The sequence below is a fragment of the Thunnus albacares genome, chromosome 16, assembly GCF_914725855.1.
Source record: "Thunnus albacares chromosome 16, fThuAlb1.1, whole genome shotgun sequence".
NCBI lineage: Eukaryota > Metazoa > Chordata > Actinopteri > Scombriformes > Scombridae > Thunnus > Thunnus albacares.
Genome location: NC_058121.1, coordinates 2,377,603 through 2,396,464, shown reverse-complemented (window position 1 = coordinate 2,396,464; position 18,862 = coordinate 2,377,603). Strand labels below are relative to the sequence as shown.

Sequence of the window (18,862 nt, the reverse complement as noted above, 5' to 3'; positions counted from 1 at the left end):
TAAGCTGAGCAGCGTTCCCCAGCTTACTTCCCTCCCACCACCTTGCTCCTCTCATTTAGCATCATGTATTTGCATTTCTGTTTGTTTGCTTTGGTTTGTTTTCATTCCTCAACACTCAGTTATAAATAAGCCTCCACCTAACAGGTTTTCTCAGGTTTTCTCTTTAGGCTTAAGCCTAAAGTCAATCCACATTACATGTTATCATATTGTCATGTAATATTATAATGTAATATCTCTGTATTGTATTGGTCAATGCTTAGTTTGTAATAATTACAGAATGTGGCATCATGATAAACATCCTAAAACATAGGAAGTTTTGGTATGATATTTAAACAATGTATTTCTCTGCAGCTCCAGACGCTTAAAGAGTCTAAAGTTTACTATATGTCACTTGGATTTGTTAATGTGAATGATTGTGATGTGATGATCTGAAGAATGTTTTGTAAAGGGGTCCTGTGTCTACCTTTACCATTTTGTTTATGTTTTATTCACATGGTGCATATTCCTGAAGAAAGTTTCATTTAATCAAGGTGGTATATTTCAGAGCTGTTAAGAAAAAACTTCGATATTTCTAAAGAAAAAAGCAAATATTTAAAAGAAGAATCGTTTTTAATAGCTGAACTGATAGCTGAAATCAGTGCTTTATTGCTGTGTGTTGCCAGGGAACAGGACTTATCAAAATATATTTATTTTTAAGATATGAGCAAACACTGCATCTGAAAACAATCCTGGAACAATTAGCCTGCATGCAATGAAAGGTTCTGAGCATGGAAGTTTGAGACAGACAGTTTACCCTTGGTTTGACCCTTTAACCTCTGTTTGAAAGCTCCAAAACCAAAGTCGTTTGAGATTAGATCATTTTATTACATAGGTTTAGGAATTTCACACAATAGCCTGTATTTTCAATTCATTAAAAACATAACAATAAAAACGTTAGAAGGTTTCAGGACAAATGTTTGTTAAAACAGGTAACAAACTTCAAGTTTGTTTCCAGAATTACACGCAGTTCGTCTCAGTCCAAGTTAGACGTTATCTTAAACTAGGACACTGTGTTTTGATAGGCTACCAGTTGGCCGCTTCATTTTCGTTTAACACGGTTTGATACAAAAAAAATAAGCAAACATTGAGTTGTATTTACGTTTGTGGGCACAGCTGTGAAAAATGCCTTGTGTCATCTTTCATCGTCATATTCCCGCTGTGTGCACCGGGTAAGGGGGCTGGGGGGTGGGCAGGCCGCCGAACCAGCGAGCACGAGGGGAGGGATTTGAGCTAACAGCCCGTAGTGCGATTCTCCAAACTGCCCTGCGCACGTTCCAGGGAGTACGCGCACGCTTCCCGCCGGCCTCAACGCAAAGGCGCCCCGATCTAACGATGTTGTGAATGAGGGGATAGAGTGACGTCAGCGGCTGAATGTCAACAATGTAGCGACTGAGAGGAGGCGTTCCAGTCGAGTGTAACAAACAGCGGAGACGGAGCGGCACGCACACACACACACGCGCGCGCGCGCACACGTACACACAGCGGCAACAACAGACCGTAGAATCTCAGACGTTGTGTGTGTGTGTGTGTATGTGTTTTTTTTTGTGTAAGTGAGAAATAACCGAGTTGCAGCGACGGGAGAAGAAGTCACCTCTCTGCAGCCGGGAGGCTTTGAGGAAACGACAAAGCGAGTCATCATGTGAAAGAACTTATGTGGGAAACGGACAAAAGGGCTGGAATACGAGCAGAATAGAAAGTAAAAGGTAAGCTGGCATGCACGTTTCTTGCCGTCTTCTCTCCTTCTGTGACGAATATCTAGCTGTGTTATTTCTATGTATTCCCTGTTTGCCAATCTCAGTCTATTGTTGATGCTCTCATAACCGAGTTACAAACTTGCATAAGTGGCGCAGCGGTGGGCTACAGAGTCCTCACTGTGATATATGGACAAAAAAAAGTCACTTATAGAAAAAACTAAAAAACCGCATGCATGGATCTTGAAACCTTGGCGGTGGTGCAGATATTAAAGGGTGTAATGTGTTGGGGTGTGAACGCGGGTTCAGGAGTGAAACACAACTCTGTACCACATCCTGTTATGCTTTGAGTCAATACGCCGTGTGCGCTCCCTTTTCTCTGCTTTTGCAAAGTAGATGCGTTAGTGATCCCAGAGGAGGGTCAGGCATGCTACCAGCAAAAATGCCCCATGAAAGAAACTGTCACTTGCAGCGTCATTAAACACCCCCTCCTCAGTCACTGCATGTACATTCATCATATTAATCTGGACAGGAATACTTTTCATGATATTATTATTATCATTATTATTATTATGTAAACTTCTGTTGTTATTTGCATTTCTCCCGCTCTTCCTCAATCAGAAATAACACATCATTACACCTTCTCATTAATCCACATTAAAAAAATGCATCTAAATATTTGCTGTGTAAGGAGAGCCTTTATTGCTCCGACAGCCAATGGAATCATCGCAATCGCTCGACGGTGCTGTTTAAGAACCATGTCTTCATTATCATTAACCCCTTACTGTTAAACATTAAAAAAAAAATAGGAAGCAAGCCTTTAAAACCACACACACACACATACACATTATTATTATTATTTTCATAAACCGATCCCAAGCGGTGACTGTATCAAACAGCTGCGCCTTTACGCGCGCTCCTGCATTGTCATGTGAATTGATGCTGCAGTAGTGGCTTAGTCAGTCCCTGTCAGTCTTATTATGAAGGAGTCACTGATGTAGTGAATTATGCTGTGATGCAAGTCGCCATGAGGTGTCACAAATAGATAGAAAAAATAAACATGGATTTTTTTTTTAAAAAAGAAAAAATATCTTTTAATAACATTTTTGTTTATTAAAAAAAACACCTTTAATTATGCAGAGTGATGGCACATGCTGTTATGCACACGTACATCTTCAAGATGTTATCAGTGGCTCGTGTGTGTTTGTGACTAAGTTTACACTAATAATGAATCTGTTGACAAGCCATATTTCAGCTTCCAGCATCCACGTTTGCTTTGCGGAGTCTCTGGTGGAATTAGAAGAAGCATGTGTCCACAGAGCAGTGCTTGCTCTTGGATAAGAAGGCAGAATAATTGTGTTTATTTCGGGATACTATTGTTTGATCGCCACGTGTTTGACTCGGCGACCAGGTGCCTGAAATCATAAGGGAGTGGAGTGATGCTGCCATTAATGCGGTGATACAGCATTTTGAAGAGCGGTGACATCCACGGCATCACTGCCTCTTTGTCTGTTAGTGCTGATGCAACGCGATGATGGCATCACCCTCTACTCTCTACCATTCCCTCAACATATATCAGGATTTCTCTGAGATTCTAAACACTGAATGGTTGGCTTTCATAAAAGCAGAGTTGCGGGTGATCTTGGAGGTGCACAGTGAGAAGAGAAGGTGGAACTGTCGTAGTAATTCCTACTCATCTTCATTGTGACGGGAGCTGGAATGAAAAAAAAAAAAAAACACATTCTCGCTCACTGACATCGCTCTGCTTTCACAACACGTGCATGGCGGCAGCACTCATGCGCAGTTTTACGCACGGAGCCTTTTGTTCTGTACAGTAGCCCCTGCTGCCTTTCTTTTCCCATGCATGGCAATCCCCTGCTTATTGTGAGGGGGGGAGGAGGGGGGAGGGGGGTGTCCAAAACTGTAAACCCCACAGTGACTCAGTCAGGCTTAAATGCCGCTTCATCCAATCCGCTGTGCAATGCTTTTATTCCTCCACTTTAGTATCCATATTATTTTTATTTTCTTTGTCCATTAGTATTAATTAAGAAATCAATTAGATCACAAATGACATTCTGAGTGGGAGGCTAATGCTCTACAGTATACCATCACTATCTAGTTAAAAATACATTTAGAAAATGTGTTATTTTCTAGTATTTCGATGTCAAGATTCAGTCATTTCAGAGCTTAAGCCGGGCTCACACTGCAGGAGTTTGAAATCCTAACAGATATGTTGAAATCGGGTTAAATCACACACAGAAGAAGAAACTTCACAGATGTCCTTCTCTCTAATCTCAAACATCCACACACTACAAGATTTGAAAATAACGAGGCATCACACATACAGGATATTATTAAGATTATTGTGCCAAAGGGAGCAATGCACCACCTCACGTGATCTCACGGGGAAGCAGATGTAAACAAAATGGAGACTGACGCGGTGCAACGATTTGCTTCAGTAAAGCTCTTTGTTCATATGGTTATGATGTCTTGGAAGACTCGTTATACAGACAGTTGTGTTCTACATATCAACAAGCCTTTCCTCCATCTCAGCTGTCCAACGTACCTGTACAACAGCTTGTTGTTGTTGTTTCTTCACGGTCGTCATTTCAAAAGTCCTCTCATTCACTTCCATCTCCTTGCAGACTTGTCTCTCTCACTGGCTATTGTGGTCCTGCTCCGAAAGTAGTGACGCAATCATCCAGATTTTAAATCCTAAACATCAAACATGTTTGTAATTATTAGGGCGGCCCTGATGAGTCTGCGAGCAGTTCTGGCGGTTTAAGATTGGATCTGTAAACTCCTCACATCACCAGATAATCTGGGCTGAACATCAGCACCGACCAAGGTCCCAGACCAGATTTCTCCTCTGATTGTCGGAAGAAGTGAATCAAAACTCGTGTAGCCTGAGTCCGGCTTAAGACATCTTTCACAACGAACGCTAACATCAGGCAGAACTTGAGGTTTCCAATGAAGATCTGTTCCCTGATCAGTGCAAGCATGCAGTGCTTGTAATGCACTCTTACCATCATTTTCATTCTTACATCAGGAGGAGAGTTTTGCATAGTGTGTTTTTAATGGAAACTGCTAATGTTGACTGTAGTCAAAATGTCCATTATCATCTGATGATTTTTTCCACAGTCCAACCAGTAGTATCATCACACTAGGGCTGGCTGATCATTGAAATCAATATCAAAATATTGATGTAAATATTTTTACACTATTTATTAGGGCTACAACTAATGATTAATTAATATCGATTAATCTGTTGATTATTTTCTTATTGATTAGTCGTTGGGCAATAAAATATCAGAAAATAGGAAGTATAATATGAAAAATGCTGATCACTGTTTTCCAAATCCCAAGATGCAATCTAAAATGTCTTGTTTGTCCAAACCTAAATATATTCACTTTATTATCATAGAAGAAACCAAAAAATATCCACATTTAAGAAGCTGGAGCCAGAGAATTTTAAAATTTCTTCATAAAAAAATGACTCAAAAATGATGAATCAATTATTAAAATAGTTGGTGATTCATTTTCTGTTGATCGACGAATCGATTCATCAATCAATTCGTGCAGCTCCACTAATTATGTATATCATGCCAAATGTATGTAAAAACATCAGATCAAATGGTTTATTTTTAGTAAAATGTCCTTTGGCAACTGAATTCTGTGAATTGAAATCTCAGTCTGGTCTGTGATTCCACTGAACACCAGTAAACAATTGCTCAGTTGTTGCATCATATATTTTTCTTCTGCCTCTTTCCATCATTATAATAGCTGCAACTTTCAAAGTCACATCATGAGTGGTGTTAGATGGTAGAAATGCTGAGGGCATGACTTTATATACATTACGCTGTAAATGCTGTCATCGACATATTTGTGGCGGGGAAATTATTTTCATTATTATTTTTATTTAATTGGTTTAAAAGTAGCTAAATATAAGTATAAATTGAGTGTAAAAACACAGGAATCAGCCTATAAAATACTTAGCTGTGACAGGTTTTTGATTGAACAATTTAAAATCGCTAAAACCCCCAAATTTCCAGAAAAAATACCCAGCACATGACCTCATTGTCCAAAACAGGAGCTGCAGTCCTATCTGGGCTGTTCACCTCCCTAAAAAACTGTTTTTGGTTAAAGAATGAATGAATCTATAATAAAAAAACTACACACAAAACATTTAGAAATATTTTAAATCTTCCTCTTCCTCTCTTGTCTCCCGCCCCAACATTCTGTCACAACTGGAAGTACATCACATTAAAGGAAGCATGAAAAAGATTAGTAATAATCTTGGATAGAGTGACTGTTGTTATATCACAAGGCAGACATCTCTCAAGTTGAGCCTAGCTTGGGAACATCTCTCAGTCTGAGCGGGGCTGTTTTGGGGATCTAGACATAATGAGTCCCTCAGGGTTCCCGGCCACAGCTGAAATCCCACACGGCAACAGGATCCCTTTATGTGACCCTGCTGGTCCTTCCCTGCTGCATATGCACAACTGTACCATCCAGCACTACCTCCTCCTGGTTTCTGTCGAGCCTGCAGTAATCATGTTTTATGTTGCTGAAGTTCCTAATTAAAATGACGACAGCAGAAGAAGCTGCTTGTGTTCAAAAGTAACCCGGCACTTATGGGTTAATGATTCATGAAATTGCAGTCGGAGTAGGATGTGATGGAGTGATCAGCGCCTCTCGCTGTGAGCGGAGATGAATTTCTCCTGACGACAATCCTAGCAGCCCCTTGAGTTGCTAAAAGTGCATCATTTTTTATTCTTATTGGATAAAACAGAAGTATGGTTCAAAAGAAAATCAGATCCTCCTTAAAGAAATGAACAAAAGGCTGCAGATCCCCTCCTCTCACATCGATTTTTTGTCTTTCTGCATCATTAAAGGATTGCTTGCATCACTGAGGATATCTGAGTAACCCCCACTAGCTCAGCTCAACATCCCAAGTCAGTGCCTTGCCTAGAAAAAAAAAAAAAGAAAAAAAACATGTTCCCAATAGCTCTCCCACGTCAGCACAAAGGCATGTTTGACTGGGCTCCTGCCAGTGTGAGGCGTAGATGGAACAGCACTGCTGGGAGAAATCTAAGATCCTGCACTTTACACCAAGGGCTATTGTTTCCCCCCTCTCTCTCTATCTCTCTCTCTCTCTCTCTCTCTCTCTCTCTGTCTGTTGTGATCCCTTCTTCCCCCCGTCATGTCATGGCTGCTCATTCTTCTTCTCCTGTCGTTCTCGGCAGCGATGTGCACTGACGTTGTTGCTCTCCATGTGAAATCAGATTGCATTATCCCGCCAGAGCCAGCTCCCATCAGTCTGCGGTTGCAGAGTCTGTGCCTGTCTGTGTGTTTGCTGCTCAACCGAGACACTTGCCAAGAAACTATCAAATCTAAAGCACCACAGGCAGATTTCTGATTGTTCTGTTTTGGTTTGGGTTTTTTCTTTTCTTTTGTTGTCTGTAAGAAATTATCAAGACATGTAAATCATCCTGATAGTTGCGTCAAACCCATTTGATGATCTCCCAGACTTGTCTCACCGCCTCAAGCGGAGAGCTTCACCTTATGAACTCTGAGCTAATACTCCTTAGTAACTTATCCTGTGGTCATCCATAAGTTTACCACTGTGCAAAACATTGAGCTAATTAAATGATGTACATCTGGTCCTAATAGCTGTGGAATTAAAACATTGGAAGAGAGGGAAAGGGAGGGTGGGAGGTTTATGAAGCAATTTAGAGGAATGAGCCATGTGTACGGTGGCATTCAATGAATGAAGAGAAAACATTTAGCGCAGTCTAATGACCTGTTTGTATTGGATTAATGCGGCACTACTACTACTACTATTACTACTACTACTACTACTGCAACAACTACTACTACTACTACTACTACTACTGGCAAGGGACTAGGAAGCATTGCCGAGGTCTGTTTAAACTTGCACCCACTGAGCTGGAGAGGGCTCAGTGTAGAGGTGTTGCTACATTTTGTTTCCTTACATTCAGTGTGTGAAGCAGAAGCTGGAGGTGCACACAGCTGAACCTGGCACCGCTGCTGTTTTGACGCAGTCGGCACCTCAGTAAGGAAGAAGCCGGTCTTGGAATAGTCTGCAGGGAATGGTTTAAATGATCTCAATTCCAGGGAACGTTTTAAAGACACTCAGCAGTTTGATTTTTTTACTGTGAAGCAGTTTGTTGGGTTTTTATGTGTTCAGCAGTGAATTGTAGGACATTAACAACTAATAGGAGTAATCTGTTGTTAAATGTGGAACAATTCTATGGAAGACAAAGCCAATTCAGTTAAAATGATTCAATGAATTAATTACTAATAAGAGTAATCAAATAGTTAAGATGAATCGCAGAATTAAAATGTCTGACATCTGAGATTCTGAAATTTAATATCAGAATTTTGAATTCTGAGAAATAAATGTAAGAATTATTTTATTTCTCAGAACACTGACTTTACACCAACAAAAATATGAGCATATTCTCTGCATTGTTATAATTTCATGATCGGATTTAAGTCTGAAACCTTCTGAGATTTCTGTTTCTGAGAATTCATAAGATTTCTTTTTGCAGAATTCAAACTTTATTCTGGAATTAATATTTGAATTTAGATTTTTTTTTCCTGACATTTCTGACATTCTCAGAATTCCGACTTAAATTTAAAGGCAGAGTTCGGATTTTTTTTTTGAAGTAGGGTTGTATGAGGTGTATCCATAGTCAGTGAATAACCTGCAGTAGTAATTTGGGTTGACACGCTCCCAGTTTGGAGAAGCAAACAGGAGTATTGGTACGGAAGCTAAACACTGTACTGCTGTGGACGGTGACAGCAGAAAAACGTGTTTTAGCCACCTAAAAAAAAACCCACCTAAAAAAATCAGTTTAAGTGCACGCTATATTTAGAATATTTTCATTGCTTTATCTTGCCATCAGATAGTGGTGAAAATATTCTAAATATAACGTGCACTTAAACTGAAATTGAGTTTTTTACGTGGGCCTTTATTTAGGTGACTAAAATACATTTTTCTGCTGTCACCGTCCACAGCAGTAGGCTACAGTGTTTAGCTTCCGTACGGGTACTCCTGTTTGCTTCTCCAAACTGGGAGCGTGTCGACCCAAATCTACTGCAGCTTATTCACTGACTATTCACTAAGTACCTCATACAACCCCACTTCAAAAAATCTGAACTATGTCTTTAAGTTCTCAGAATTCTCTCTTCAGAATCAGAATTCTCATTTTCTTATTACATAGAAATCATTGTATAAATTAAGTCAGAAAAACACAATGTGACTAAATTGTCAGAATGTTAATGTCAGACTTTTTGACCTCAGACTTTTTTGAATTTTGAAAAATGACTTAAATTTAAGATTTCTTTTTTCTTAAAATTCCAACTTAAGTTCATCATTAAATTTAAATAATTTTTATTAAAACTTTAAGAGTTCTGACTTTAATCTCATAACTTTAGAAACACATTAAGAAATCTAATTGTCTTCTCATAATTTTTATAATTCTGAGAAAAAAGACAAAAATTATGATTCATCATCAACAGCAACATTTTTTACATCAGACTTTGATCTCAGACTTCATTTTCTGAATTTTGAGTTCTGACATGATATATTAGAGAATTCTGGCTTAAACCTAAATTCACAGATTGATCACTTTATTTTCAGAATGAATCATCTCAGAATTTTCATTTCATTTCAGAAGGAATCTCACAACTCAAATATTTTTTTATTCATGTGGGCCTAATTATCTTCCATACATATCAATTTTCCTTTCATCATAGGGACATTTCAGTTGTGACATTGCCACTGGGACACCTATTCTTGAGTAAAAATAGCTTTGAAACTTTAGCATGTGTCACGGTTGCTTAAGACAACGCCCCTGAACACACACACACACCCACACACACACCCACCCAGTGCTGTGTGAAACACACGCCTCCGTATTCATCCAAATTCTTTGATAAAGCTTTTGCATGTTGTTTTTGAATTCCACTGACTTGTGTGTGTGGTCTGTCTTTTCTTTTTTTTTTTTTTTTTCCAAGCGTCACAGAAAGTGAATGACATGTGCGCTACAGTTTTTCTCCCCCCCCCCCGAGCCCACTGGGAAAATGGCGTCCAAAGAGCCACATCAAGTGCTTTCACTGTGTCTTGATATTCACCTTGGTAACAGTAACAGAGCCATTACCACTGCATCAAGCCAGGCCAGCTCTTCCATATATTCATGTTGGATTTTCTTAGGGTTGCTTAGGTTATTCATAGTAAACATTGTTATCTGTGTGGTCCCCAGAGCCCACCCCCCCCCCCTCTACTACCACCATGGAAATGATGTGCGTACCATATCAAATGAGAGCAGTTTGCTGTGAAAACGAGGCGGTGTAAACAGTATGTCTCTAGGGCTAGGCCTCCCCTGGTGTTTGTAGCTCCTCTGTGTGTCTTCTGGGGAACACTGAGACACGTAGTAGTAGTATTCCATATAAAAGTCTCTCTTGTCTTGTCTGTCAGCATTTTTCTCTATGCAGCTGCTGACTCAAAAATAAAATGGAAGCACCCACTGACCAGTCTGTCCACCTTAAACCTAATCACACATACTGTACAGCCTGTTTCTATTTGACAAAACAATCTCACCACAAGGTCCATTTATTGGCTTTTCATGAGCTTTTGATAATCATATGATCTTCTTCAGCAGCAGATGAAGAGAATATTTCCAAGGTTGAGAATGAACTTCAGCTTGGATGATGATGGATGATGATGGATGTCCTTAATGTGCTCATTTGAACATCTCCATCAAACTCCATTTGCTGATGAAAATCATGTGATATGATTGAAAACTCCAGAAAAGCTACTAAATAGACCCAGAAGTTAAATTGTTTTGTTAACCTCTGCTTCCAAGGTCAATAATTATCTTTGAACCTCAACTATATTTGTAGAAATCACATGACATAAGTTGGCTACTGTAATGACATAAATAATGAATATAAACTAAAAGCCACAAAGAGTGCATACCTTCACCAAAGCTGCACAATCCTCCATATTTATTTGAATTGTATTAAAATGATTGGAAATTTTTAATTGCCTTCATCAAAAACTATAAATATTATAATGAAAAAATTGCTTATATATAAATTACATAATTATAATAATATAAATTATGGGTTTTATATTTATTATTTTTTTAACATTTTATTTTAGTCATTGTGTTCTTTGTCCCATTGCTTATCAAAGAGACAAGTAAACAGAACCAAAAATATAATTTCCTTGGGGCACTAATACAATTAAAGGAAGATACAAACAAAATAAAATCATATGAATATTATGCCTTAATAGAGACTGACTTAATGAATCGGCACATATGGTAAAAAAAAAATTAAGTAAAAATAAATGGAATAGATCTTTTCACCCATAATTTATGTAAAACCTGCATGTGCTACTTTTTCATTGTGAGAACTTACCAATTCTTACTTTTAGCATGCTGACCACATCCTCAGACAACTGTTTCTGACAGATTACAGGTATCAGTTGTTGTTCACAAATATTTGTGTTTCTAAATATAAAGTACCCTTAAATGACATTAGCATGAAAAGTGTTAGTTTCGACATGGTTCTCCCCCTCCTGCACAGGCAGAAGAATGCTGTTATATGCGTCTTCCTCTGAAGTCTGAGGTCATATCCTTATATGTGACACCCTTTTGTTCTGTTCACATTGCATTGCAGACTGCAACAGTGAAAAGCTTACCAGTGTTGCTGCAATCACCACTGTTTTTTCTCCCTCTTCTTGAGTTACTGGTGTTAAACTCACTAGAGTACTGTGCGTTCTGTTTATAGTCATAACCCAGACAGCCTCCTGTATGCAGTAGTAAGGATTGGATTGCAAAAATGCTGTGAATATGATATCAGTAGCACCATAATTTGTCAGACAAGCTTAATGGAATTTTGTCATCTGACTACATGTTGAAGTAATACTCACTGTTAACATCTCTATCTCTGCTCCTCCAAGACCGGATATCCAGAGTTCAGGTTTTATAGAGGCAGACCGATATTATCAGCTGATATCCAAGACATGTCAGAAGTGCCATGTATTCTGGCAGAACAGACATTAGGAAGCAGAAAAGTGGCATTTTCTTTCTATATTTAATTTAAAGTTTTCAAAAAAATCTCCACTGAAGATCCACTTACTTGCTTGTTCTGGAGCTTTTGACCGTATCATACCGACCGTATCATTGTAGTTCAGTCTCAACTTTTAAGCCAAGAACCCTGTGATGCTGTTTATCATGTACACCTGTGATGTTAACATACAAAAATGTGTTATCTTAAATGGACTCTTACGTCATATTAAAGTTTATTGTTCCACTGTAAAATATCTTTACTAAGACATCGGTCGAGCTCTAACTTTTTGCACACCTTACTTTCAGCATCACTCTCAGATTTCTCACCTTTACCGCCAAGAATCACTCTGTGTTTTCTGATGAGTGTTATTGAGTTACAATGGCTTCACTGGCTGTAATTTAAACCGTCGGTCGTAAGGGGCTGAATGAAGCTAGTTCCCATCTTGCTAGAGGGCTTGACGTTTCCTGCCAAGGTCATTTTGTTTTCCCTCAACCTTCTCTGTCCTCTGGGTCGATGGGAAAAAGAAGTGGCGCTCAGTCAAGCGTAGTGGAAGGTATTTTAAACAATCAGCGGATTCCTGGTACGGGGAGTGAGATCATTGTTTTAGTGAAGGAGGGAGGGGTTGGGGGGGGGAAGCTGGGATGACCCCTGTAGCAGGACGTTGTTGTCCACCACAGCCGCTCAGTGATCGCCATGAACCCTGAGGTGACACCAGCTGTGGCAGAGGTCAGAATTCCTCCCTGGATGGATTTATTTGTACTGCTTTGCACATCAGAGACACCCTGCAAAAACAAAACACTCCCATTGTGTATGTGAGGCATGTTAACATGGAGCTCTGACATCTGCGGCTGATGAGCAGGATATAAATAGAAAATAATAAGCATGCCTCTCTGAGGTCGGAGTAAACAAAGTGTCAGGGAAGAACTATTGATCATTCAATACACAACAATTTGATCTCTGGTTTGCTTTGTGAGCTCACGTATTAGAGTTGACATTTACATCATTACAGCCGCTTGATCCTGAACTTGATGATTTCACAAGATCATGATCTCAGTTGCACAAAAGCCATCTTTAAAGAGATAGTTCATTCAAAGTACAGCAAACATATTCTACACGTAATCCGAGTGGTATGTATTCATGCTGATAGCTTTGGTTTTATTTGTCTGGGTTCAGAGATATCTGATATCTACATTTTCTGCATATACCCCAATACAATCACGTCAGAGCTGAATGATCCATTGTTTTTGTATCAAAATTGCAATTTAAATGAGTGCAATTTATAAATCACCAGAGCCACAGTTTAAAGGACAGGTTCACAGTTTCTCAAGTGTGTCTTAAAACAACAGTCAGGTGTCCAAGTGAACACTGAAAGAGGTTTTCCTCACTGTAAAAGTAAAGTAAAGCGAATCCACAGTGTGTCCACACAGTCGATTTGTGCAAAAATGCATTTAAAAGTTGATACGAAGCTTATATGAGGCTTCAGCAGTCTGAGTTAGTCATATCAAGTGGATATCTGACACATTTACAGTCTTTTTAGCATCAAATTCCCTCTTTGTGTTTCCTCGGACAGTGTTTCCCTGTTGAGCTGCGGTGGACATAAACTCATTAGTTCATTTGAAGCTTTATATTAGCTTCAGATAAACGTTTAAATACACAGAAGCACAGAGGGAGGACTGTGGATTTTGTCCCTCATCACTTCCATTGTAAGTGCATTATGAAGTGAAGGGATCTTCTAATGGTCAGTATGAACAGGAGGAATGATTATAGCAAGAAAAAACTATTTCAATGTTCATTTGAGCTCCTGACTGTTGTTTGAAGACAGACATGAAATACTGTGACCCTGTCCTTTAAATTATCTGCCTACTGTTGCCAGCAAATTTACTCAGCTGTTTCTAATTAGTGTTAATTTCATAAGTTGGCAAAACTACAAGATGAAACTCTTTACAGAATTCTAGTTTAAAGGCTTTCTGCATACTAATGTATAATGCTCAGCCAAAGTTTTTTCTTTGAGAAAAAAAAAATCACTGTATCATTTTGATGCTTGAAGACAGAATAGACTGCATGGATTTGCTCTTAAAAAAACAGCAACGGAGGGGTGAGCCTTTTCTCTAACCTGTCTCACTGATTGCATTGTATCATTGTCACGTTGTTCTCATTAGCAGCTAGCTTGGCTGTTGTTGACCGAATGACAGACAGCTGGTGAAAAGTGCACCGCCGCAGCTGAAATTTAAAATATATCTTCTCAGCACATCATATCATAATTTCAAGCATATAATTTTTAAAACTCTTAAACAGGACCTCCAGTCCTCAAGCTGCTCCTCCTGTCAGTCTGTGAAGCTAACGTTAGCTGAAGCAGCTATAGTGCGGAGATGTCAACAGGGCTTGTCTGCCAGATATGAAATGTTTGAACATCAGTTTCTTATTATTACGATAGGTGGAAAATCTAGCTGTTATCAATAAATATGTGTGAATAAAAATTGTGAACTAATTGGGTATTTTCTCCTATAGAAAACTAGCTAATGTAAGTTAAAGTAAAACTAGCCTAAAACTGCATTATTTTATCTGACTCCTGTCATGTACAAACTAGTACAAATTTTTGATTATTGATAAAAAAAAAAAAAAAAAACTTTACATTTTATTTTATTTTTAAATCAACATAAACCACTGTTTTAAGATATAGACGACAAAGACCTCACTGTGAACTATACTTTTTATAGGGGTCATTTGTTTGGTAGAAAGCCATTTCAGTGACTCATTAACAGAGACAGACAGACAAAACTATCTGCGTGGTTGCCACTGGAGGTTTTCTGAGAATATTTTTTATTTTTTGAAACTTGGGTGAGCCAGCCCTGTTACGCATTTGAGGCAATTTACAGTAAACCAAATCATATCTTCATTGACGTTGTTGAAGCGGTGGAGTGTAAAACAACAAAGCGTGTTCCGTGTGCGGTTTGGCAAAGAAGTGCAGCTGTAAAGGAGTTTGTGTCGGGGAGGAGAAGAGGGTTGGGGGGGAGGGGGGGCATCCTGTGAGACCAGCACAGGTGGTTGGGAGGGGGTTGGCGTAGTGGTGGGAGGGAATGGGGGAGACGTTGTGGGCGTGGAAGTGCAGTAATGTGCCCACTTCCTGCACCAAACCCCTGTGCTGCACTGTAAACCAGTAAGCTTACAACGAGATCAGCAGGATTTGTCGGCGGTGGCTCCTTGCCATTTAACAGCAGGCAGCCATAGGTGGAGATCCTGTCTGTGCACTCTAGTGGCCCACTGTGCCTCATACTTTTCCGTATGAAGTTTTTTTTTCTAATCATGGCACAGAAAAAGGAAAATAAATGCTACAGTAAGAAAAAGCTATGAATTGAAGGCATACAAACTAAGAGCGTGACGTTTACAGCAATGGTTTTTCCATTTGTTGCACACAAATATGGAACAGAAAACATGAAAGTCAACAGAATTTATTTGGTTTAATTCATGTATACTACCCTTCATGTGGAGAAATCTGTATATGGATACTGTTCAGCTAGGTTTCATCCTGTGATTTTAAGTGCATGACCCTATAAAAGTTCTCTCAGTGTGTGTTCACACCAGACATGTTTGGAGAAGTTCAGTCATACTCCAGAGAGTTCACTCCTGTATGTTTGTCTGGTTAGTCAGATGGGAATGATGCCATTTGAACTTTGGCGGCACCGAAGAAATCCACTAACTCCCTGTCCTCCTCTGTGTTAACAGCATTTGGGGTTGTTATTGATTGAAAGATATTTATTACTAATTGGTATGTGTTGTATTGTAGCTGAAAACCCCAGTCTTTCAGATTCAGCATTCAGATGCAGTTTTGATGTTGTCTTGTGTCCCATATGTGTAGGAATGAAAAGTCATGTCAAGAATGTTATGTCTCTGTGGGTCTATGCAGAGAAGGGTGTTATGGGTAACTGTAGGTCGTAGAGGCTCGTAGGGGAGCTGACGCACAGTCCTCATAAATTCAGTCAAAGAGAAAAGTTGCAAAGAAAACAGGTCTAAACGTTCTGCTCAAAGTTGTTAATAAGAAATAGTCACACCAACAATTCTACAAACATACACATAGGTAAATTTCAGAATAACATTTGTAAGTTTGTGTTCAACAGCTCTAGTTTGAAAGGCTTTATTCGTTTTGTCAACCACGAGGGCGCCAAGCTGCTGAGACTGAAAAGCAGTGCGGAGACAGCAACTTTGACCACAGTAAATGTGTCTCTTTTAGCTAACGGCACTCAACCATGTAGTTGACAGAAAAAGAATGCTAGTTTTATAAAATTAAAGTGATATCAGCTTTAATACATTGGTGCTGAACGTTGGCACTGTTTTGTCATGTTCTGCAGAATCACACACATAAACAAAAAGAACATTTTTATATACAGTATATGAAAGATGTATATCATAAATTATAAATGATGAGTACTAATATTGCAAATCCCATCATTATGTCCCTTGTTATAGGAGTGAGTAATGTAATCCAGAGTAACTAGAGGAAATGAGCCTACAGCAGAGGGTTTTATGGCCATAAGAAGACGGATGTTGACATCTGATAGCCAGCAGTTACTCATTCTTGCAAAACCTCAAGTAATAAAAGGCGTTTTTAAGCAGTGGTACATCCAGAGAAGGTGAATTATAAACAAATCTATATATGTCTGTAAGCCCTGGTTAATCACAGGCAGAAAGTATGAACCTAAATGACCCAAATAAACTATAAAGGGAAGTAACAGTTCATGGTCAGTTCAGTGGGTGTCCACCTGCAGTGAGTAAGCAGACTCTTGTTGTGTACCTGCAGTGGTCACATGCTGTCCTGTGCAGTCCACAGACCAGACTGTGTCATTAAGGACAGATGGTGAAAGGTCAACGAGGCTAAGTTGTGGACGGTCCACTGTTGATATACTGAGTCACAAGATCTGCGTCAGCCAAGCGTGTCAAAACAACACAGCGTATCGCCTGTGAATCTGCTACCTGTGTGTGACTTTTGCACCAGTTACCCACAGGTTTTATGTTTCATTTTAAAGGTGAATGTTTAATAAGTATACTTTTTCCTCTGTTTCTGGAAATTACATCTTGGTTTCAGTGGTTAGACACCCCATCATAAAATGCCTCAGTCTTGATTGACTCCTTGGCAGGCTTTTTTGAAGCATTTGTACCCTTTTATCAGCATCTGTTTGAATGTGAGCGTCTGTTTAACCGTTTTTTCACTTGAAGGTGTGTGTTTTTTGCTACCTTAACATATGAGGCACTTTGTAAACACTTTTCTTGATGAGTAGAAAAAAATGTCTTCATTATTATTCTATCAATAAGAGCAGGTATTGTCGGCCAATCAGAGTCCAAGTTAGTTACGGTTTTGCTGGTAAGGACATTAGCCTTCAATCTCATTTAATAAATCCTTAACATTACTCCTGACCCATTTAGTGCTTTAGATAATTAGTTGATTAATCAATTAGTCAACTGACATCCAGTAAGAAGGCCACACATTTGTCAGCTGCCAGTGAATATCTCTGAGGTTTGGACTGCTGGTCAGACAAAACAATACATTTAAAGACCTGACTGAGGTAAACTGGACTTGTGGAAATTGTGATGGATATTTTTAATATTTTCTGTCTAAATGATTAATAGTTTAATCACAAAAATTTACACGATTAATAGATAATTGAAATTTGTCAGTCAATAGAGTCCAGCTGTGTTCACCTCTGTCTAGGGCTGTAGTCTCCTGGTCGACTGGTTGATTAGTTGCTCTCGTCTCATTGGTCGAATAATCTCCGTGTTACCTTCATAAGGAGAAAAGTGCTAGCCTTCCAGGATTAATCCATTATTTCCTGCGGCAGGAGGGACAGACTAATTACCTGTGAAAACGGGATGTATTCAAACCACCCGCATTGTTTCCACTCACCCAACCTAATGGAGACTGCTGAGTCTAACTGTACTCAACGTTTACTGAGCGTTTACTGAATGTGCTGAACGTTTACTGAATCAGTGTTTCTGCTATAATTATCACAACAAGAATCCCCGCCAGGCCAAAAAATATTTTTAATGCCAAAAATAACACCAAATATCCATTCATTCAGAAATCAATAGCGTTCAGGAGTCTCTGTGCAGCGCTGTTCTGAAACGTGAGTCACCTTCTGTGTCGTTGCCTTGGAAACTATTGTAAGGTGCAACTCCGTTTAGGAATAGGACATTGCGTAATATGTCTGTGTAGCGAGTGAGAAAGAGCAAACAACAGGAAAGCGACAGTGGATGCAAGGTGGAGCAGAGGAAAAGGGTAGCAGTAAGTTGTCAGCCTGTCAGTAAATGTGCAGTACAGACTACAATGTGTCACTTAATAAATGCTAAAAAGTCACATCTGTTGTTTCCCCAAATGCTGGAAAAGTGAAGGGGGTTAGCTCCAAAGTTAGCAACAATAGGTTAGTCTAACCTGAAGACGCAAAACAGAGAACTAGAGAACGGAGAAATGTGTGGCTGCTGAGTTCACTGTGCATCTGATTAATTCTGCCAGGAAAGGATATAGGAAGGTTCCTCCATCTTATCATATTTTCTTTACAATGTTTTATCAAAGCATTAATATTTTCAGCATACTGTTGATTAATTTTTGGTGCTGACACAAGACCATTTGTCAAGACAGAGGCTGTCAGTGTCTTATACAAAAGTTTAACCCAAACTAAAAAATTCAGCCAAAAGCCAAATCTCTTTCAATTCCATGCGATCAAACGCTTTTTCAGCATCAATAGATACAATAATTCCAGGAGTTAGACAATGATTGAGATAATGAATAATTGTCTTGTATTGTGATAGGACATTTAACCCTAAATCCAGTCTGATCTGCATTCACAATGTAACCAAATCCACTTATAAGCCAATACCTTGGATAGTATTTTTGTGTAGAGAAATGGGGCCTTCCAATAGATTAGCTTGGTCATCTGATAATTGTGGAATAGTTACATTGTTTAAGAAGAGTCCTTCTTTGAGCAAGTCAGTCTCTGAGCTGTATAATTTCTCATGAAACCTTTTAAATTTATCAT

General features: G+C 39.1%; 1 protein-coding gene across 2 annotated transcripts in view; it reads left to right on the top strand.

The window, feature by feature from the left end:
• The first annotated feature begins 740 nt into the window (after window positions 1-740).
• Window positions 741-18,862, top strand: part of bach2b (BTB and CNC homology 1, basic leucine zipper transcription factor 2b) — a 109,663-nt gene continuing 91,541 nt past the window's right edge. For both annotated transcript variants that reach the window (XM_044377121.1, XM_044377120.1), the window contains exon 1: window positions 741-1,742. The gene's annotated coding sequence lies outside the window, so the exon portion shown is untranslated. The remainder of the gene's footprint in view (window positions 1,743-18,862) is intronic.